This window comes from Pinus tabuliformis, chromosome 5_2 (assembly GCF_031772625.1).
Source record: "Pinus tabuliformis cultivar Carrire ecotype Pingquan chromosome 5_2, CPIR1, whole genome shotgun sequence".
Taxonomy (NCBI): domain Eukaryota; kingdom Viridiplantae; phylum Streptophyta; class Pinopsida; order Pinales; family Pinaceae; genus Pinus; species Pinus tabuliformis.
The window spans coordinates 576,800,470-576,824,672 of record NC_142306.1 but is presented as its reverse complement, the minus strand read 5'-3'; positions in this window follow the sequence as shown (position 1 = coordinate 576,824,672).

Here is a 24,203-nt window from a genome sequence, read left to right as displayed (position 1 = left end):
CTTGAAATGATATCACTTTGATTATTGAAAAAAAGACTCCCACCAAACTGAATCAGCAATATCAAAGTACTCATATGTATATCTAATACATTTTTTTTAATTTCTTCCAAGCAATCAGAATAATTTATATCTCTATTTTGCCTGCGTGCATTATGAAATTCAGCAACTAATTATAATAACAATATATTTGATGCAAATATTGGATGATCTGGAATGAACTTCAAAAATGCCAAACCTGATGACGGCGCCCATTCTGCAGTAGTTGAATACTTCTTGCCCCATATTAGTGTTTTCCCATCAATTATTTTGATACGAAATTGATGTTGGAAGCTAATGTCATTAAGTTGTTCAATGCATTTCTCCCCACCATGCGATCCCAGAATAAACCTTTGCATGGCAACAGCTTCTTCCAACACATCAAAAATTGGTTGTGGCTTGTATGATTTCTTAATACATTCAATTAATGATGGAAAGTTCCCAAATTCCTTCCTTCTCAATGTGACTGAAAAATGACTGGACATCTGATCAATATGGTCATGAGTGTTCCCAACAAGAAGGAAACCAACATTTACTTTCTGAAAAATTCTCAATTCAACAAGCATGTTTAGATATCCAAAAACAATTTGTTTTTTGTTTTCATGACAAGTGTTGTCCAATTGTTGATACAAAAATTTAGGAAGATTACCAGACCAATGAGAAAGCACATCATGAATTATGGTTATTGTCAGATTTGCATAATTATGAATATTTGGAGTTGTGAAGTATACTCTTGGCAACATTTTCCCATTGAATACCATACAACCGACCAAGTTATACTGAATAAAATTTTCCTCTTGTAAATTTTTGGGTGTGCAAACAAAATGTGGTAGAAGTGTTTTCTTTTGGTCCATACCATCAATTATCAAACCCAAATATTTATTTGGATTATCATAACACTTATTTCGATGCTAGTACAACTTTTTCCTTTCACTTGTTTGTTGCTCATGATTCTCTTAAAGTGCTTTGACAATGGAATCTGCACAACATAAAAGAAAGTCATTAATAAATATGTTTTCATAGTTGATGACTATAGAATTTTAAAAATTAATGTTATGAATTCTTACTTCTTTCTACCCCTTCACATTTATCCCTTTCTTATTCAAGAGAAGCACATGTACTGCAAATCCCCATCCTTGTCTTCTTAGGAATACGGACATTGTTGAATTATTTCTTCCATATCTTCACAAAATATTTATATGTAATAAATCAACCATGTCCTTCAGCACTTTCTACATATTCTTTGTATAAGTTGTAGATTTATCATCTTGATAAATTATCCGGAATATGTTTTGTCTCTCTATTTGTAATACACTCTCCATGCTTTGAAAAGAAATCTTTCATCCATGACCTTGCAGTATTTGATAATGGCCCAAATTTTTATCTATGACATACTTCTAAATAAAATGTGGGATCCTTTTCCAAATTTTCTTGGATTCTTGACAGACGAAAATTACCCAATAAATGAAACATTTTGAAATCCTTTCTACAAATAAATAAAGACCCAATATGATAATCATAACCTGATAATGCAGATTACATGCACCTCACTAAATATGAATTTTGCATGCTTTTATTCATTGACAAATATCTCTTCCTTTTCTCCAATGCAAACTTGAAATCCATATGTTTCAAACAATCTTTTTGACAACATTCACTTGAAATGAGAACACTGATAGAACTTCTTTTCGTCAGATATTCTTCTATACCCCTTGTATAACTAGAACATCTTGGATTGATATGAAAAGATCTGCTCCTACTCCTCGATACAATATTTTTTGGCAACATCTCCATCATTGGATCATCATTTGTATAAGCATTTTCATCATCATTATGAGGAATATTATAATCACTATGATCATTTGTGCTTTTGAAATACTGACTTGGAGGATATTCTTCATCTTTCTCTTCTTCAGTGCTATTCTCATAGTCTTTAGAATTAGAACTAAATGGGAAATTTGACTCGATGTTTATTGGATATTCTTCATCATGTGCATTGTCAGTGTTGCTCTCATCCATAGGATTAGAACTACATGAAAAATGTGACTCTTTACTTACTGGAAATTCTTCATCCTTCCCTTTGTCATTGTTGCTCTCATAATTCTTAGGATTAGGACTAAGTGCTTCATCCTGACCTTCATCACTATTTCTCTCATAGTCCTTAGGATTAGGACTAGGTGGAAAATGTGACTCGATTTAATGGAAATTCTCCATCCAAGTCTTCATCACTCCTGCTCTCATAGTCCATAGGATTGGGACTAAGTGGACACCATGAATCTCTATTCATTTGAAATTATTCATCATGCTCTTCATCGCTACTGCTCTCATAGTCCATAGGATTAGGACTCATTGGAAACCACGACACTCTATTCATTTGAAATTATTCATCATGCTCTTCATGATTGCTGCTCTCATACTCCATAGGATTAGGACTAAGTGGACATCGTGATTCTCTATTCATTTGAAATTCTTCATCATGCTCTTCATTACTGCTACTATCATAGTCCATAAAATTAGGACTAAGTGGACACCATGACTCTCTATTCATTTGAAATTCTTCATCATGCTCTTCATCACTGTTGCTCTCATAGTCAATAGGATTAGGACTAAGTGGAAACTGAGACTTTTTATTTATTTGAAAATCTTCATCATGCTCTTCATCCCTGCTACTCTCATAGTCCATAGGATTAGGACTAAGTGGAAATTGTTACTCTTATTTATCTGAAATTCTTCATCCTGCCCTTCATCAGTGTTGCTCTCATAGTCCTTAGGATTAGGACTAAGTCGAAGATTTGATTCTCTATTCATAGTGGAAGAATTTTCGTTATATTCATCAATATGAATACAGTTGTTACGCGACGAAGATGTTGATACTTCACAAAGTGAAACTTCACTATTAGAAGAATCCATGCCTTTCAAATAGAAGAGGTTGAATGATACAATTGAACTCTCTCCTAATGATAATATATAGCTTAAAGAATGAAAAATTCCCTCCAAAGTTTCCCTCTAAAATTTTTCGCAGAAATTTTTCCCTCCAAAAATTTCGTTTCATGTATTTTCCTCCATAATTTTCTTCTAAAATTTATTGAAAAATTTTAACTAAAATTTTGTTATGAAATTAATCTTTTAAACTAAATCTTTAAATTAAAATTGTAAACTAAATCTTTTACCTAAATTAATTTTTTACTTAAACTATATAACATTTACTAGACAATTGAATGTTTTTTTTTTTTTTTTATTATATCTTCTATAATACATTTAAAATAAATTGCTATATCACCATAACACGATTTATATCTTAATTTTTTATAATAAAAAAATTAATACCACATTCACCATGCAGTAAAACAATTCCATAATGTTCGCTTTATCATAATTTACTATATCACCATAACAAGATTTATATGTTAAATTTTTTATAAAAACAAATTAATCCCACATTCACCTTGCGGTAAAACAATTCCGTAATATTTGTTTTATCATAGTTCCCTATATCTCCATAACAAAATTTGATCCCACATTAACCATGTGGTAAAACAATTATGTAATTTTCACTATATCATAAATTTCATTATCACTATTCCTCACATCACGTCAAGGATTTTCGAGGTTCGTTAAAAGACTTGAAGCGATTTTGTGGAGCAGCTACATTGTTATCGACAACATATTCAATGGAAGATTATCACATTTCAAACGTTAGTTTCCCTTTTGATGTCTGCAAATTTTAAAATTCAATAGGTTTACTTGTAGTTATGTGTCAGTTGAGTTGTTATTTTCGTGTAAAATACCTAAACAAAAACATATTCCAGTAAAATAATACTTAATTTTTTATTAATGAAATTTAGATTTTTCTTTTTGCAAATTAAAATTTAGATGAGCTAGGCTTACCCGACATTCCCATGGCAAGGAGAAGGCCACTACATCCACAATGGGCATGGTGGGCCCAGTCGTGCCCGCTGGCGGCACCCACCCTCGTGGCCCAGCCCGCCAAGGTTGAGGGCTAATTCTTAGAATCGGACCTCCACCCCCACGAGTCTCCAACGGGCCTCCACCCCCACGGGCCCGTTGGGCTACGGGGGTGGAGCAGAGGGTTTCACCTGTAGCCCCTCCACCCCACCCCCACGACCCATCAGGCTCATGAGGGTGGCAGCCTTATTCTCATAATTGGGCCTCCACCCCCATGGGCCCATTGGGCCACGGGGTGGGACAGGAGGGAGCTGCATTTCTTCAATTTTTTATTTAAAAAATAAAAAATAAAAGGTTATGTTTTACAAAACTATTTATGATTTATGATTATTTATCATTTTTAGATTTTGTTTGTTTTTTTGTAATTTACTGATTTATATATGTGTATATTTTTTGCAGTAAAATGGCATCAAAGAATATTTATGTGAATCTTTCTAGACCAAAAACTGCTAAAATTAAAGGTGGATCCTCAAAAACACTGTTGAACAAACCAAACCTAAACTAATAACTACAAGTATATCAAGTGCCTCAAATGATAAGAAGACGATTTCATACTAGAAGAAATCAAAAGAAGTGAAGCTTACAGAAAATGTATGGTATTTGAAAGATAGAGAAGGTGAACAACAGGTGCAGATATATCTATATGTTGATATCCCTAACGATAATGGAATTTATGAGGTGTTGGAAAAGTCATAGACATATGTTTGATACCAAACATTGAAGTTGTTTATGTACTTACAAAACCACCCAAGTCACATGACGAGATTAAATATCAATTATCATTGTCATTGTATGACACGACAAAGGAATTTTCAAAGTTGGGTAAACAAATTATAAATGACAATGAAAAAGATATGGTAAGTATTGTTATTTATATTTGTATTTTGTGTTATTGTAACTGTATCATTATATTTTTATAACTTAGTTTTTATTGACATGCGATATTTTTTTTGACAAATTTTATTGAAAATATTTCAATTATGTTGGGAGGTATTCATTTCATAGAGAAAGATATTATGAATGTTGTCAACAGTTTCTACTCGGGGTCAGAAGAAGATATGACAAAGAAGAAAAATATAGTAATTCATGATGCTACAAAACTACATCCAAAGGATTAGCAAAGAATATCTATAGTAGATAAATCTAGCAAAGGTAGACAGGGTACTTTTGAAGATGAGGAAGTTGACTCTGACGCTGAAGAATATGTTTCCATTACTGAGGATGACATTAGAACTGATGTTAGAAAGGAGAAGATCCATAAAACACCAAAAGTAACAATGTCCAAGAATGTCTTTGCTCTAGTTAATGATGAAAATGATACGAAGAAGAAAATGAAAGTTGAACATTCTCAAGTAGTCATTACCAACAGTGAATATCCTAGTGAAAATTCAAAAGAAAGCAGGGAAATCATTACACCAGGAGCTGATTTAGAGGATGGAATTATTAAAACAAAACAAAATTCCATTCGACATAACTTGAAAAAGGCAAACTTAAATAAGGTTGATTGTACATTTCAGCTTAATGTGAGACAAAACTATAAGCCAAGTGAACGATAATTTAAATATCAAATCAGAAAGCCACACCACTTGCATGTTCACAACTTGAAGACATTGATGAGATACAATCCATATGCTCATGTGGTTAATTATGTGATTCTTGTTGATCCAGTTCAAGTTCCCAACAAAGAAGCATTTAATAAGTCAAAATGTTTTTAATACAATTATTATGTGCTTGGGGGGAACCATTCTATAGAAGCTCAAAGGAAATTGATGGAGGAATATTCCAATAACCCACATTTTGAAACAATTAAATGTATCATTTATGTTGGTTTATCAGATACAGAAACAAAGTTACTGGCATGGGATAATAAATTAGATACTGAATATATGATGTCTATGAATTTCATCCAAAGGGTTAGATTTATTCATAATGAATTTGAAGAAAAATGTGGTGGGGATAAGATAAATGTTACTATAGAATTCCGAAAGAAATGTTGTATGGAAATAGGCTATCAAATTGAGGAGAAAAAAAGTTCAAAAGGCGATAGAGTAAATATGATATATTCAAAAGTATTGATAGCATTTTCCAGTTGGCATTTAGAACTGGAGAGATATGGGAATTGATTAATGAGATTTTTAGCATGTGGGAGAACATTGGCATTAAAAACCAGAAGGTCAAAAGGTCTAAACCATTGATATGTAGCAGCAGTAAACCAGGTCCTTAAATGAAGCAGCTTCCAGAAGATATGGCTATCACACCTTGGAGAGAATTACAAGGAGTGAAGGATGAAAAACTTGTCAAAGCAATATTATCTCATGTGAAGTCAAAGGAATTATCATTGGAGGAAATTTCTAAGGAATTTCAAAAGTAAGTTTGTTGAATTATTTTTACTTATTTCTAAATTATAATTTTCTTTTAAATATAACATATTTTTCTTGGTAGTATTTGTTATACATATTATTATATTAACCTTTTTTACTTTATCTATTAAATCATAAAGTTTACATGAAAATACAAGAACAAATTGTTAAATTGTTGAATGAAGATAGTTGGGATGATGTTGTACACAACTATCCAGATTCAAGTTCTACATCAACAATAAAAGATGTTTATCTTGCATTTAAAGAGGTATGTTGATTTATACATTCATTTTTATTCATTTGTATACTATTTTTATTTTATAAATTATACATATATTTGTTTATTTTATTAAAGATGAGGAAGGATCAAAATGGAGCACCAGATAGTTTCAGAACCTTTACTGAAAAAATTAAGATCAAAAGACTGAGAAAGCAGCGTCTTAGGAATGTTGAACTTGATCTAGCTTTTACTCATTTCATTTGGAATGAGCTAGAAACTATTCAATATCAAGTAATACAAGGTGATTGTGAAGACATTGTTACACTCATACCTAAAAAGGATTATTCCCTAGTTATTGTGGATATTCCCCATAGTTTCAATATCCCAAACATTGACTGTGATAGTGACCCTTATACATATCAAGCTCTTAGTAAAGTGGTTGCGGGATTTGTGGAAGTCACATCATCACCATTATGGAGATTTCTGACATATCATTCAGACACACAATTGCCAATGTTATATTCAAGCTTCAAGGGGAAAACAAACTCAAGGATGTAGCATACATGGTAATACATTGAAAATGTATATTTGATTAATGTTAAAAAATTCATTTATATACAAGTTAATTGAGTTTTTACTATTTCATGTTACATGCAAAAGTCAAATCTTCTTAACCTTGAAGATCAACCAATTATAAATGATTGTGAATTCATCCATATTGATAGTTGGACAAAAGATGATAGCTATATGCCTATGCTTTTTAATCGGGTAGATGGAAAAAGTCATAGCCAAGTACAGGTTTATGATGTTGTTGTGAAAAAACTAACATATGAAGATAAAGAAGCAAAAGGGGAGATAGTTAACATTTATCAAAACCCAGAGTCATTGATTAACTATCTTATAGACTTATGTTCAAATGAAGGAGATTGGTTTCTGGATTTATTTTGTCGTTCAGGTCAGTTTTATTATATAGAATTGAATTTCAATATCTTCTTTCTTAATTTATATTTAATTATACTAATTTACTTCATTATTTCTTTTGTGCTTAATAATTAGGTACAACACTAGCATGTTGCCTACAAAAAGGAAGAAATTGCATTGCCATTGAAAAAGATCTAGTTCAGTGCAAATTTATTCAACAAAGAATTAATGATCTTCAATTTTTTCCAGATGCAATGCAAGAAATTGGGTTGAATAAAGGGGATTTTAGTGAATCACGTGTGGAAAAAAAGGGCAAAGGAACCTCAACCACCATTACATGGAATTATTAGAAAGGCATACATTGGGAGATTCACAGACATCAAAGATCCATTAGAAGAGGAAAATGAGCAAAATGAAGAAGAAAATATTGTGGAAGAAGGCAATGATAAAACTCTAGAGGATGAAGAGTTTGGATTACGTGATATTTTTTATTAATTTAAGTTATGCTTGGAAATCAAGCTCATTTTTTATAACTATTAATTAGTTATACCTGTAATGTTTTGACTTTGACATTTTATGAGAAGAATAAGCATTCAATTAATGTTGTTATGTGTTCAATATTTGTATTATGTGATTTTCTCTTTAATTTTTTATGTGAAGTGTTATTTTTTGAAAAAAACAATGATTATTATTATTTTTTGACATGAAGTTCATAAAAATAAATAAATAAATAAATATTTATTATTTAACCATTTTTTGTTAAAATTTTCCTAGAAAACTTGTGATTTTGACATGTCATTTCTATCAAAAAATTATCAAAATGTATAATTTTTTAGTTATATTTATGTTCAAAATATGTATTTTTATGTCAATTGTTAAAAAATATTATTTTTTAGAGATAATTATTTGATGTGCATTGAAAAATTAATTAACGATATATAAATATGTAGAATATCAAAACTTTAAAATATCGACCTTATTCTTTAACTATGTAAAAAAGTAAAAACCTCACTACAAAAAAAAAAAATTAAAAGAAAAACAAAAAAATATGAAGAAGAAGACCACTTCAAAAATTGTTAAATTTAGAAAATAATTATTCACATTTGATAATTAGAAAATTTAAAGTCAAAAATCGGTCTTTTAAAAAAAAGCCTTGACACAGAATCAACACTTTTTAAAATCAGCATGCAAATCACTAACATTCTAAAAACTAATGTACATAAAAAAAAAAATTAAAGTGTCAAAAACTATGTTAAAACAAATGTGTACTTTGCATCTCCACTTTTCAAAATCAGTTGACTTTTTTGCTACCTCAATGAAACGGGTAATCATATCAGTTCCCGTTTCAAAGTTTACATTATTATTATTGTTCTAACCTAGAAGTATAAATTAGACTTCTTTACTTTTGTTGTAGTTGGAAGTCAACTTTCTAAATTTAGCAACTGGTTTTTTCATAATTAGATTAAGGTCTTGTTGTTCTAATTTGGGTACCCACAAAGATGGGATATTTTAAATTTTCTCCCTTCCTAATTTAGTTATTAAAGAAAAGCAGGGATCTTTTGTGTTGTTTTCTTTGTTGATTTAATAAGAAAACCATAAGATGTGCTTTTGGGTGCTACATATTTTACTCTATTGTTTATATTTTTAGTTAGCTATGTGGTTGTAAATCTAGAATATAAAATATTAGTTTTGTGAACATTCTACTTTGTCACTTTCTAGGATTTTAGGTTACAAGTATACTTACCATGAATTGGAAATTTCAACATGGTATCATCATTGTGCTTTTGAAATCTTCCAAGAATGCATGTATGGATAGACCAATTTTTTCTAAGAGGGGATTTTTGGAGGATTTCATTAAGTGTGATGTATTAACCTCAATTATTGAAGTTGATTTATGATAATGAGAGGCACCATGACCTGTGATAAGTTGGGGGGTGAGATACCAAGATCTTCCAATGATTGAAGGTTATTTTTTGCCTATGATAGGTGATCAACACATGGGATAGGTTATGGATCTAAATTCTTTTTTGATTGAGTTATATGATTTTAGCATGTCCTGATATTTGTGGTGATGACTAGTCTCAGTGTCCAAGAGTGTGATATATTGGAGGTTGCTTCCAATTTTCTATCATGGATGTGTAGGTTGTGGAGTCTATTAGATAAATTTTATCTTTGGATTTTTGTGGAATGAACGGTGATTTCCCCTAGTAATCCCACAATGCTAGTCAAGAGTAACAAGAACATGGTAAAGGTGAAGAGAATAGTTCTTTATTTAGTGAAAGACCATTTTATTTCTCACATAGTGGAGAATAAATCAGTGAAGGACATGTATGATGCCTTACTTACCCTATACTAGAGTAAGAAATTTCACTTGAAGGTTCCACTGAAGAATGATATCATTGGCATTTGGAAGAGTAACATAGATATGGTGGTCATCTATCTAATAAAGATCATAGTGTTCATATTTAAATCAACTTGTTTTTATTGGGATGAAGGTGGAGGATGAGGTATTAGTACCTTTAGCATTGAGTGGTTTCCGTTCATCCTAGTATGTGTTTTTTTAGGGTGCTCGTGCTGGGGAAAATATTTCTACCTTACACAAGATTTAGGATGATTTCCTTAAGGAATATACTAGACTAAGATCAAATATTTTTCCCTCATTAGGACGAAAAAAGGAGGTTAGAGAGGAGGACCTTAGAGGGGTCAATAAGAGAAAAGAGGAAAAATCAAATTCTTTGGAATAGGACAAAAATACTCAAGTCACATAAGTGTTTCAAGTGCCACAAGATGGGCCACTATACATCTTAATGTCTTGAGACAAAGAAAGCCAACAATAGTAACAATAATTTATAGGGAGTACAAAAGCTTCAATTAGAGCAAATAAGTTAGCATCTAGATTTAGACAAATTTCCTTATGGCATTATGCTTTGCCACTATAATAGTTTCTACAGTAGGGTGGTATGAGGACAATGGAGCATCTAGACACATTCCCTTTAAGAATAAGGTGATCAACAAACTTCAATAACATGGGGATGGAATATAGGTGGAATTGAATAATGATGCCACTTGTGCAATGAATGGACCAAGATGCATCATATTTTGCATGCCCTTCAAGTGATTTTTTCAGCTACATGATGTCTTGTATGACTTTGATTTAACAAAATAGCTTAATTTAGTTTCTTCATGACAAATCTATAATGTACGATTGAGTTTGATGATTAAAAATTGTTCATTATAATGTGTGGCCTTGAGCTTAGTTGAGTTTTGGCCAATTTGTTTTATATGGTGACATTTATAGTCTACTTGTCAATTTAGTAGAGCAAGTAATGCCAAGATGGAGGAATGTGCTTCCAGTCTTGTGAAGACAATTTCAAAACCTACAATGGGAGAAATGATTGATTTCATGCATGCCCTGAGTAAGAGTGTTGAAATTGCCAAAGGAATCTCTCCAAAAGAGGGAGTTGACCTTAATGAGACTCTTACTTCAATTACTAGAGGATTATCTTAAGGAGATAGAGTTGATCTTAGTGATGTTTTTCCCTTAGTTGTTGGTTGTTTTGAGGTGCATAGTGAAATATACATAAATTCAATTTCAAGAAGGGCTAGTGTGCATTGATGTATACACCATGAGTTTGGCATCTGAGGGTTGATGAGTTTTTATTTAGGTTGGGATTTTCAAAGTTTAATGCAAATTGTAATCCTTTAATTGGTATATTTGATCCACGTGTCTTGGCTCTATATACAAAGGAGTTTATGGTTGTAGGAAGACCTGAATAACTCGTGTTGTGATGTAAGAATATTTTGACCAATGCAGTTAACATGAAGGATGAAGGAGGTTCACATGTTGTTGATGAGGTTTTCCTTGTATAGAGAATTTATGCATTTAAGATTCTAAAGATATTTAATAGTGTAGAAGGGAAAATAGATCCATGGTTTTATTTCTTCAAATTCACACAAGGTCAACATTATGAATAATGCCCTAAATGAGGGGAGGCTACAGAAGCATGATGACATGTTTTTTGGTTGATAACACTTTCCTCAAAAGGAGCGAATGTTAGATTTTACTTTTGATTGATCGATCATTATTCTTCCTCTAACAAACATGGCACACTTTAGTGAATATAGTAGGCTACTATAGATCGTAACCTTGGGGTTTATGCACAATGTGAGAGGTGTCTTGATTGTGAGTAACAACATTATTAATGAGGTGTAACAACATTTTATATGATAGTAAGGTAGAGGGTGCATGCACGTGTTAGACTAGATTTGTTTTAATATCAGTTGATGCTATAAATTAGAAATGATGTATTTTTAGTGTTAGATTAGTTCTCTTTTAACAATGAGTTAATTTTCATTTGCAACGTACCTAAGGTATATTACCCTTTCATATATATTAAACTAAATGTAAAGCTTAATTAACCTAAATATATAATTTATAAATTCAAAAGGACATCACGATTGTGTCAAGAGTTGTATGCCTTTATACTACATAGTATATATAATTGATGTTCATTTATTATTGGAACATGTGAAAAAATGATAGAAATATATGCATTTATTTATATTTTATTTGGGGTTTTCTCCACTTTGGCATCATAGCTCTAGATCTTCCTATATGTGTTCCAAAGCAGGAATTGAAAGACTTAACCATAAAATTGATAATTTCAAAACAAGATTTGGCCATGAAATTATGGAAATTAAGGAAATATATAATAAATTGCAAGAGGTTCTTAACCATCAACTCTCAAAGGGAGTTTTCCAAGAAGGATGAAGATGCCCATGATAATGAGAAAGATGAGGTTGATTTAAATGAAGAGGAGTTAAATATTGCATTATGGGGAGAAATTGATTCCAACCCTAAATCCAAGTAAAAGTATGGGTTTTTACTACTCTAATGGTCCACTCCTTTGTATGAACCAACATTATAATAACTTTGGAGACACACATTGTACTAATTCCATAAACAAGTGGAGTAAAATCTATGATCATACTAATATATTAGTTGGTAGAGGTAGACGTGCAATAGGTAAAATTGCAAAAATGCATAATTTTGTGTATCTACAACCATGTATTGGTTATATTAACCTTCAACAAAATTAAATTAAGAGTATGCATTAAAGGAGAAATAATGCATCACATGGCCATGAGGAACACAACTCTAAAATATGTAGAAAAATTGTATTCATCATGTACTAGAGTTCATGTTGAATTTTATACAATAAGCACAGTAGAAACAAATCTTCTAATTTGATAATTACTACGTAATGATGTTTAACTATTTATCTTTATGTCATTGATATCATTGAGAAATTATACACAAAAAATCTCAATGGTAATGTAGTGAAAACAATAAGATCATAAAGAGACAACCATGCACAATATAGACAATAAATTTTCCCTCAAAAAACCCAACATGTCTTGTTCTAAGAGAAATTGTTTTTCATCAAGGTTTACAGTTTTAAAAATTGTCTAGAAATATGTGCCAAAATCCAAGTCCAAACGTCAATCAATTTGTCCTATATTTGTTCCCACATGTTACTGTTAGAGATGATGATGGGCGATTGATCGAAATGAAGATGTTATATATCTATATATCTATCTATCTATCTATATATATATATATATATATATATATATATATATATATATATATATATATATATATATATATATATATATATATATATATATAATTCAAATGATTTTAGAGTTACTCTCACCCCAACCTCTGCAGCATTAGCCACAAAGATGGTCTATTCAAATCTTACAAACATATATAGCCCTTTCTGTAGCTATTCAACTTTCAGAACATAGTTTTTCTCAAAAGTTGAGAAAACAGGAAATATTTCTCCACCGAAGCTTTAAGTCCCTAATATTCTACAAGTCTCTGTAGGGCTTATTCTTAAGAACGGATGACATATAGTGGTTTTCTATTTGGACATATTTAGCGAGACAAAAGGGCCTCTTTGAAGGGCAGTTTGTAGAAGACCGGTCTACAAAAAAAATTCACACTAGTGGTAACAAGGTTAATCAAAATGAGTGGGGCCAAGGAGGTTGAACCCTAGTCACCTCTGCCCCCGGTTCGTGCCTCTGCTTCATGGATGGGACCCGGCGGCTTTCGTTGATGCAAACGGTGCACGTTGGTAGCGTGTTGGCTTGTCATTTGCCAGGAGTTGGAGCATTAGGCGAACAGGGGCATGGAGGTTTTCCGTAGCTGACACTATACTTGTTTCGTGCCACTGCAACTTCGCCGGGTCTCCTGGGGCTTCCGATGGCTGTTGTGGATGCTCAGTGGCAGATTTATTTGCAAGCTTTTTCTGATTCTCCTATAACAGAAGGAGAGTTTGCGGGGGCGGGGGAGGGGCGGCTACCCTAGATGCTTTCCCCTATTTCATGCCTTTCTTTCTTGTCTAGGCTTTCATGGTTTGTGCACATCTATTCCTGAATCTTTTACAAGAGTTTTCGCGTTTTGCCTGTGGTGGTTCGGTGTTGAGTAATAGTTGTTCATGGTCCAGTTGGTGCGACATCTATCGTCTCTGCCATGGTGGTGGGCTCCAGTATTGTGGCAATAATGCTACAACTCCTGGAGCTTCCTTCTCTAATTTTATCAACCCGGTAGTTCGTAACAAACTTGGAAGCGACGGTGCTGTTTGCACAAGTACTAGCTCTTGTCGCAGCTGTCACTTGGTCAGCTGGCACAAGTCCGCTAGGGCTCAAGCCAACTTCTATATGTTCTCAGAAGAAGCTTTCTAAATGATGAACGAAGGCTATCTCAAAGGAAATTAACCTACTTTGCAAGAATGAACTGAAAGTCAACCAAACATGGAAACCCTAGTAAACCCTAATCTGACTAACTTAATCCTTACAATGCAATGATGGGAATGCAACTTCTAACAATGATGCCATTACTTCTAGTGATATGAGATGCATGAATTTAAACTACTTCCATTGAGGAGAACATGTTTTTATATTTTTTTGCTTAAGTGGTTGGAGTTATTATGATTGTGTTTCTTACTGGGTCTTGACTGTGCAGGGGTAGTTCGAAGGGAAGGAAGGCTTGGAAAAGGTCAGGAGGGCTAGGAGAGGTTCCAGGGGATCCCTAACATCATTCCACAGAAGTCCACAACGTTCAGGTGCTTGGCAACCGTGTTTGCAGGCTTCTACAGGATGTCTGCAGGGGATCCTACAGGAAGCTCGGGATTTCTACAGGAAGTCTGCTAACTTCTACAGGATGTTCTGCAGTTGGAGTTTTGGGTGATGGAGGAGTGAAGGAGCTGTATGGGTGGATAGGTAGGATGAAAAGGGAGCTTGTGATGGCTCAGGGGCAGAGAGATGAGATGGAGAGAGAGTGCATAAAGTTGGTTGGTGGATAGAAGGGTGGAAGCAATGAAAAGTCAAAAAGATGGAGCTACGTGAAAAGTAGAAGGGTTGGAAGGCAAACGAGCTGAACAGAGGATGAGTAGGCGACTTGGGCACGGTTGAGAAGAAGAAGAAGATAATAGAATGGTGCTGCGCAGTGTAAATGAAACAAATCACCTATGTCTTGCACAAAACCGAGAATTCATCAACCTATTCTAACTGTGTTATTAAACCAACGAACAGCAATGTAAAGTTTAGAGAGAAATCATGCATGGTGTTGGAACAAAGAAGTAATGCTCAAGATCAGAATGCATGGACGGTTCTACGACTGAAATGATTGTGTTGCAGCTTGCATGAACATATAAGACTGCGTTTTTTTTTGTGGTTGGTACGGTCTACACCCCCAATCTCTAAACAGAGATGGCAGTGAGTGCACTATCAACCTTTTCTTGGAGCTCTGATGAATTATAATCCTCCTACTCTAATCTAAGCTGCTAAAAGCACTTTAACCATAAACTAATCCTACTTAATCACATCAAAGAAAGTGAATCAGCAGACTGTGTTTTCCAAATGCATGTCAAAGCAAAGAAATGAAGTGCTGAAAGGAAAGACAAGTAACAATACAAAGAAAAGGAGGTCTATTGCTCTCAGGTTGGGCCCTAACCTGAGAGCTATAGCTCCCTTAAGAACTCAGAATTGAATCCAAATCTGCTTGCCTTTTATTAAAAGATCATAATCATGAGTCTAACAACATGCCAAAACTGGCTTACAAAGGGCAAAAACACCGAGCTGTAGCTCGTACTCAGAAATTGCAACAATAGTTCAAAAGTTCAAAAAGCTCCTATCAAAGGCTACGGCCTCAATATTTATGCATGATGAGGACCAAGCTGGCTTCCTCAATTAGTGGAGCTTGGCTGTCCAACTAAAAGTAAACTGTTGTTCCTGTAGAATCCGTTGGCTGCCTTCTAGCTCGGTGGGGATAGCTGTTGGAGCTCGGAGTTGGGGTGGAGATCACGAGGAAGGTCATTCAAGACTGTGGACAACCTCCCTATAAACCCGCAATGCCACCTTGGCTGTCTCCTTGTCTCCATCTGCGTGGTCTTTGCTCCATTTAATGTCAAAAAACCTGAAATCATCATGTATTAGTCACATAGGAATAATGCCTACCCTTCTTCCTACAAATAACATGAATATACTAAGAAATGATGCATAAGTGATAAAAGATGAAGGGTTGAGCAAGGTAAGTAGGCCAAATGAGCCCAAATTGTTACCAAAAATTGGGGCTCATCACATGGGCACTCTCTTGGGGCTTCTCGATTATTTTTGTGTTTGTAGTGGGTATGGGGTTCTTTAATATGTTTACCCTCTTCAAGCCTGTTGTAGGGAATTTCAAATTTTCTAGGCAGACTGTGACCAATATATGCAGGTTTTTGGCTTTTTGGCCTTGGCGGGCATATGTGCCTATCACAATTTTTATTGGATATTGTATTTGCCCCTTTGGGGTTTTTGGGCACTTGTTTCTGCAAGATTGCTAGGGTTTTCACACCCGTTTATTGTATTTCTATGATGCCTATTCTTTGGGCTTTTCACAAATACTCCATTTGGAGTATTGAATTGTAAGTGGCTCAACCCACTATTCTACATATGCTTTTTGCATCTACAACATGTAATTTTCTTATCAATCAATGAAAATTATGATTTTTCCATGAAAAAATATACATAATTCAAATGGGTGCATTCACCCCAAGGGACACGTCCCTTCATGAGATAGGCCAAATTGTCATTTTTTAGCCTACTTGAATCCCAATGAAAAAATGAATTTTTATTTTGATTTTCATAAATCTTCTAGGACGACTTAGGACGACTCTTGGAATTTTGGAATACCTCTTGATGATGCACAAAAATCAACAATTCAACCCAGCAATCTAATTCCAAATAAAGAGTATTTTCTTAATAGGTTGTTCAAGGAAGAATACCAAAGAGATAAGAGCGGAAATTTCCAACACAAGCATCTGCTACACAAATATTATTACCAGTATGTCAAAAGCCTTCAATTTTGTCATGTTGTTGAAATGTCAATTGACTAGTGAGGATCTAGATTATTTGGTATTTTTTAAATATGAAAAGGATTTGGAGGCTATGTTGGAGGAGTATGATAGGGTTGGTTTTAGATAAGGTTTGTCTATGGTGTATGCCTTCCTTTTTTCTCTTTCAACTTCTATGTTAAAGCCTATAATAGTTGGTCATTACAAGTTTTAAACCTTTACAATAAGCATTCATACACATTTTATTTATAAAAAAAGAAAATGGAAAGCACACATGATACTTATATTGTTACCCTACAAACGGTTAACTAGCAAAACCAACAAAATGTTTAGTGTCGTATATCTATTTATCATCAATCAAATTAATCATTTACAATACAATATATAGGATCTTGTAGCATCCAAAACCATTATTCCATTGACCTAGATTAGACTGCAACCTTATTTCCTTAATTAAAATTAGAAAACCATGGGATAAAAATTCATGTGCCACAAAACTGCCAAAAGTGAAAATCGTGTTCAAAAAACACTAAAAATGGATGTAAAAATCACCCAATTTTTTTGTGTGTGGGGTGGGGCAGGCTCTAACCCCCTCAAACCTCCTAGTATGCTCCAGTGCATATGAATTGTGCATGTGGCTAGTCATGCAAAGAAAATAACACATACCCAACATTCTCCCACTTGGTTTATTTGCATACATGGGGTAACAATATTACATGATTAATAATCTAAGGAAATAATACCAATTGTACCAATTGTTTATCTAAACTAATAGAAATTCTTAGTGCTCAAATTCTTTGTCAATAAATTTTCAACATTCTTCAAGGTGTCAACCTTCATTAGCAACACCTTCTTGTCTTCAACCATGTCTCTCACAAAGTGATACTAAACTTCTATAGGTTGTGTCTTAGAATGATAAGTTGTGTAATTTGCTAAAAAGGTCACGCTTTGGTTGTTACAATCTTACCTTACATTTTCAATTACAAACCCAATAACTAAACACAATCTTTGTAACCATATAACTTTCTTTCTTGCATAAGTGTTTTTCATGTATTTAGTGCTAATAGTTGAGAGTGACACTACAAACTATCTCTTACTCATCCATTTGATTGCTCCTCCAAATAGATTAAACAAGTAACTACTTCTAGATCTTCCAAGATCCATATATCTATCCCATTCTACATCAACAATGCCAATTATGTACAATACTTTATTTTCTCTATATCTAACTTGGTAGAAAATTATGTAATCTACAATGCCACACAAATACCTGAAAACCCTCTTTAGAGTTGTTCCTATGCTAGGTCAAATTATTCATCCTGCAACTCAAACTCCACTACTTTTGGTTATTTTTCCATTGGTAAGACTTCCTGTTTGAAAATATATTTAACTTCTCTAAAGGAAACATAGGTATTGTAAACAACCTTCCTGGTTTATGGGTTCCAAAGCCTATAACCTTTTAGACCATCTTTATAGCCAATAAAGATACACTTTTCAACTTTATTGTCTAGCTTACTCTTATTCTCATTCAGAATTTGTACATAAGCACCATAACCAAATACTAGAAGATGTTTAAGAGAGGGTGTATTACTAGGCCATGCCTCATCCAAAGTCTTTTCAACCAATTCAGATGAAGGTGATTGATTTACCAAGTAACATTTTGTACCTATTGCCTCTTCCTAGAATTATTGTCCTACTTAGAACCATTAAGCATGCTCATTTATTTTTCTAGCTATATATTGTCCATCCTTTTTGCAACCCTATTTTGTTAAGGTGTGTATGCAGTTTCTACCTTGCTATACTACACTTCGTACATAATTTTAATTCAATCCCACATAATTTTGCACCATTGTCTATCCTCAACACCTTCATTTCCTTATTTGTCTAACTATCTACAAGAGCCTTGAAGTCTTTAAATTTTCCAACAACATCAAATTTCTTCTAGAGGAAATAAATCCATGTATTTCTTGAGAAATAATACATATATTTTCCTAAGGAACATGTCCAAACACATTATTGTATAATAACTCTAAAATTCCCTTTGCTCTTGTAGTATTGAGAATCTTACTCGATTCTATTTATCATAAATGCAATGTTCATAGAAATCAAGATAGATAGTGTAATAAACCATACCTTTATCATGTATTGGTCGAAGGCCTTTATTTCCAATATGCCCAGTCTCTGATGTCACAAGTCTTTTATATAAAGACAATAAGAGTTCTATCTTTTTAATTTCCACCCTTATCAATAGTAGAATTGTTACACCCATCCATGGTGGTTATTCCAAAAAACTTGAATATATTTTTAGTCTAAAATGCCATTACAACACCATTACTTCTTGAACCACCTCACAAGTTTCATTTTCAAACACATTTGTTACACCTGCATCACTCATATTTCTTACAAATATAAGTTTTTTAGCTAGCCCTAGAATGTGTAGAATGTCATAGTGTTCTAACCCTTCCATTATTTACCATCAACTTTATTTTTCCTCATTCTATGATATTGGCCATTGAGTCATCTCTAAGAAAACATCACCTAAATCATACCTTTCATATTCGTAAAACCATTCCATATGAGGATTGATATTAAAGGATGCACTTAAGTCAATAATCCATTTGTCATTATCTACATGTGTGCATGAAGAAGAAAAGTACACATCCCCTCCTTATTTTGAGGAGGTATTTTCTTCTTTGGAGAGACCATCATCAGATCCCTTCCCTCTCCCATTGATTTTGGAACTACAAATATTCTTGAAATGTTCTTCTTTACCACATTTTTAGCATTCTTTATGAATTTTCCTAGAGTTTTAGATCTACCTCTAGATTTAGATCTCCCACTTGGGGACTTATTTTTACTTCTATCCAAGGAACATCCTCTTATAGATAAGGCATGTGTGCTCTGAATTTGATGTTCTTTTGTGTTATCTCCTCCAACAACAAGGATGAAATCACATCATTGAAACTCCTACATCCACAACCATAATGTGACTTGTCCCACAAGTTTGGTAAAGAGGACAATAAATTGATACACATGTCATCATATAAAATCATATATCAACATATAATAACTAGCTTACACAATATTAAATGCATTTAGATGCTTTGTCACTATGAATCCAACATTCATCCTCAAGTTGTATAAATTCTTCCATGAGAAAAAATTACTTACTAGGGATTTTGTAATGTCCCTTTCCAAAAAATAATAGTTGAAGGGTATGACTTAGTATCCTATCCCAATTCCCATAGGCTATAGTCAGGAAAAAAAGAATCAACTAGTTTATTTTTTGTTGAAATTGGGAAAAAATTTAACAATATTAAATAATTGAATAGGAGGATGGTAAAAATAAAGTGACCCATGATATTTGTAGCCATCCATGGTATTCTATGAGGAGGAAATGGTTATTAAAAGAATAAGTGATCTCAAGGAAAAATATGAGTTTATGATTTGAGAATTGAACTTGGAGATCGAGTAGCTTATTATGTAAGGGGAAACTCTTGTGTAGAGCTCAGTGGTGGAGCTATCCACCCTAGCTGGTTGTGATTAGTTTTGGTGGTGAAACACCCACTCTATCTAGTATGAAGGGGGAATCATTTCAGGTTCTCCGTTGGCACTTAACAAGGGAAGGAGGATAAAATTGTTGTAGTTTCAAGGAGTCCATAGAAAAAAAAATTGTAGCAACTCACACCACCAAGAAGGGTTGAATTCTATAGGCTAAGATGCATCTTCAAGGAGTGCCAAATTACTTTTGAAGGGAGGCCAAATTTTGAGTCTCACTGGGAAGGCAAAATTACCATTAAAGGAAGGAAAAAATGTTGTAGCATATGGAGTGTTGAATTATCTTGAATAGAGACCAGATTTGTTCTGGGTCTAAGGAAGTTGAAATAAGAACATTGAATTGCATTATAATCAGCCATATGAGTTAAAGAAACATGGAGACCAAAATTTCACCCATAATTGATCTGAGAAAGCTAAGTTTTCTAGTGTAATTGTGACAGGGGTTTCAAGCCAAAAATATCTAGGAGTGGGCCAAATTATTTTTCAATGGCCAATCTACAAGGTTTGCCAAATAAATTAATGTAAATATTCCTCAATATTTTAAATAAAAATTGGCTTGGTTTTTGGCTTTGGCATTTTCTACAATTTTTTGTGAATTCATGGTTTCCAAATATATTGTTGGAATCTTATAAAAAAATTGGAAAAAATATTTATGGAAATTTTCTAAAGAAAATTTTGGTAGGAAATTATAAATTAATAAAAAGGATATTTCAATCATGTCAGGGTTGATGCTTCTACTAGCTTGAGGGTTTGTAGCAATTTATGGAACTACTTGACAGGGAGTTCATGACATATAGGAAAAAGAAAAAATCAAAGGTTTTTCTCTATCCATAATTAGAGGAGGAAGAAGTAAGAATGGATGAATGAGAAGATCAACTATGGGGAACCACCATGCATTCCTTGAGTGATTTCCCTAGGGGACACCATGAGCTGGCACAGACGATGGCCAAAGGGAAGCAATAACCAGTGTAGGTTCTCACTAAGACAATATCAAGCATCCAAGGAAACCAACCCAAATCTAATAGAAATGGTGCAGGATGCTCGAACGGATAGCCAAGAGGGTCGAGTGGTCAGGAAGGACATCATGTAGATACTAGCAATAATTCCATTCTTGTCCCTCCACCACCAAAAAAATCATGTCTAAACCTTTTCTATTGAATTTTTTGGAGAGGAAAGGGGATAATCAAGGTGAACCAAGGCGAGATGAGGATTTTTCTGACTCTCTAAGGGAATAGTGGGAACTGGGGGAAGAGTTACATGCGACTATGTCTCTTCACAACAATTCTAGTATAAACTATTGAAACAAGCCCAAGGATAATAATTGAGTGGTGCATAATTATGGGATTCCTAAAAATGTGAGGAAAATAATTATTCCTTCCTTTGATGGAACATCTAGTTGCATAGCTTGCACTTGGGTCTAGAATCTAGATAACTATTTCCAACTTAATCCAATGGAAGAATTATAGGTTATATAATATGCTACCTTACATTTGGAGGGTGAGGCACACAAATGGTGGTACCATGGATTGACCACTTCAATTCACTCTAGTATCACTTCCTACTTGGAATTTATAGAGAGGTTGATCAAGGGATTTGACAAGAAATATCTCAAACTTAATTTTAGGGAGCTCACACTACTTTGGGAAATAGGTATTCTAGACACCTATATTTTAGAATTTCATAAGTTGGCAGTGATGGCTATATATATACCCGAGAGGAGGTTGGCAATGTTGTTCCTGAAAGTTTTGTTTGAACCATTACATGGTTGGCTCAAATCATTGAACCCAAACACACTATAGGATGTGATAGCTCGAACAAGAGATATGGAGGATGTAGTTCCAAGAAGGGCCCTAATAAAATTCACTCCTCCCAAGAAAGGAAAAGAGAATAAACCATGGTAAGGTAAAGGAAAAGTGGAAGACACCAGGGACTAATTAGGGAGGAAAAATATTTGCTTCAGTTGTAAGGAACCATGGGTACTAGGACAAATGTGCATGAGGAAAGGTAAGTTCCACTACAGAGGTGTTATCATACAATGAAGAAGAGAAGGAACTAGAATATAGGCTAGATAGTGGCATAGTAATAGTGATGAGGAAACACTGCAGAGGAAAACAAGGGAGGCTACTATAGCCAAAATTTATTATGTTCCTAGGTATAACACTTTCAGAGTTAGAGGGGTTATGTAGGACCAAAAGTTCATTGTCAATATCGATGCGGGTTCCATCCACAATTTTATAGATGCATCCAAGGTAGACAAAAGTCATATGACTATAGAAAATTTTGAGGAATTTGATGTTAAAGTGGTAGGTGGTCATATATTTTGATGTACAAGGAAGATCCCACAGATGGAGCTTGATATGGGGAATTATTCCCTTACTGACGATTTCTATGTGGTTGAGTTATTTAACACCAATCTAGTGTTCATTAAATAATTTTTGAGGTCTGAAATGTGCCTCCCAAGGAATATTTTAAAATAATAGTGGAAATAATAAAATAAGATTGGATTACCTCATGAAATCTTGGAGGGAAAAATGAAAAAACTAATTTTCAACTCATATTTTCAGCTTATCTCCCCATAGATGTACTCAAATTTTGAGCAGGAGAACTAGTTGGATGTGGAATGTATTTCATTGTTTAAGGAGTACCCATGTTGTATACTTTTGATGGACCCTACTACATGTAAAATAAGAAATACATTAAAAATGTTATTGCAATCACATTTTTCATGTATTTAGCTTTTCATGTAGCAGGTGTTGTGGTTCTCAGAGATAGCCTCCAGATTGAAAAGAGACCAGTGCCTGAGTCATCCAAATTAGGTGCATACATAGATTTACAATTATAAGATAAATTGAACCCTGCTAAAGTCACTTATGATTTTTTTTATAAGTGGTTCAAAACCCGTGAAAATTAACTCATTCCCACAATTATCTATACATCTCAGTCACATAATAACGCAATGCTTTAATCATTGGTGGCCAACATAATTCGAGATATTACAATCTACTTGGATTTAAGGAATAATGGCAGGAGAATAGGTAGAAACAAGTTCATTAATGTGGAGCTTAACAAAGTAACAATTTCACATGTGCACAACTCAAAAAGAAAGGATGGAATGAAGGTTAAGGGAAAAATGTTAAGACCTCAGTGAATCTATTTAAAGACTCATTTCATACATTCACATAGTCATTCTTTAGCCTGCGTCTAAAGAAGAGAAAGCTTGTAAATGAAAGGAAATATATCTAGCTATTATACACTGGTGAGATCCGAGAAGAAGATGGAACATAATTGAAAAGCACGAAAGAGGGAGAACATACTGTAACACGAGAACAATGGAATCACCATTGTTTCTTCATTAATGACCTGTGGAAAAATATACATGGATAAGACAGAGAAAAACCTCTTTCTGCAAAATAAGAAAAATAAAAAATAAAAAAATTCTCCCAAAATTTCTCAATCATTTTCATTTCTAAAGATCACACATATATAGACCTCATTAGGAAATTTGTAGGGCGTTTAGAAAATATTCCACCATGATCTTTTTCTATCATCACAAAATGAGTTCAAAAACCTTAGCATTTGTGAGGTCACAGCTATCTTAAGAAATACATAATGTTTTTTAAATAGAAATAGTAAAAAACCATGCGTAAAAATAACTAAAAGTAAAAATATGTCATTGTTTGCATAATCAGATTGGTCCCTTAGGACTGGCGAGATGATGAGGATGCTTGATTCGAAGAT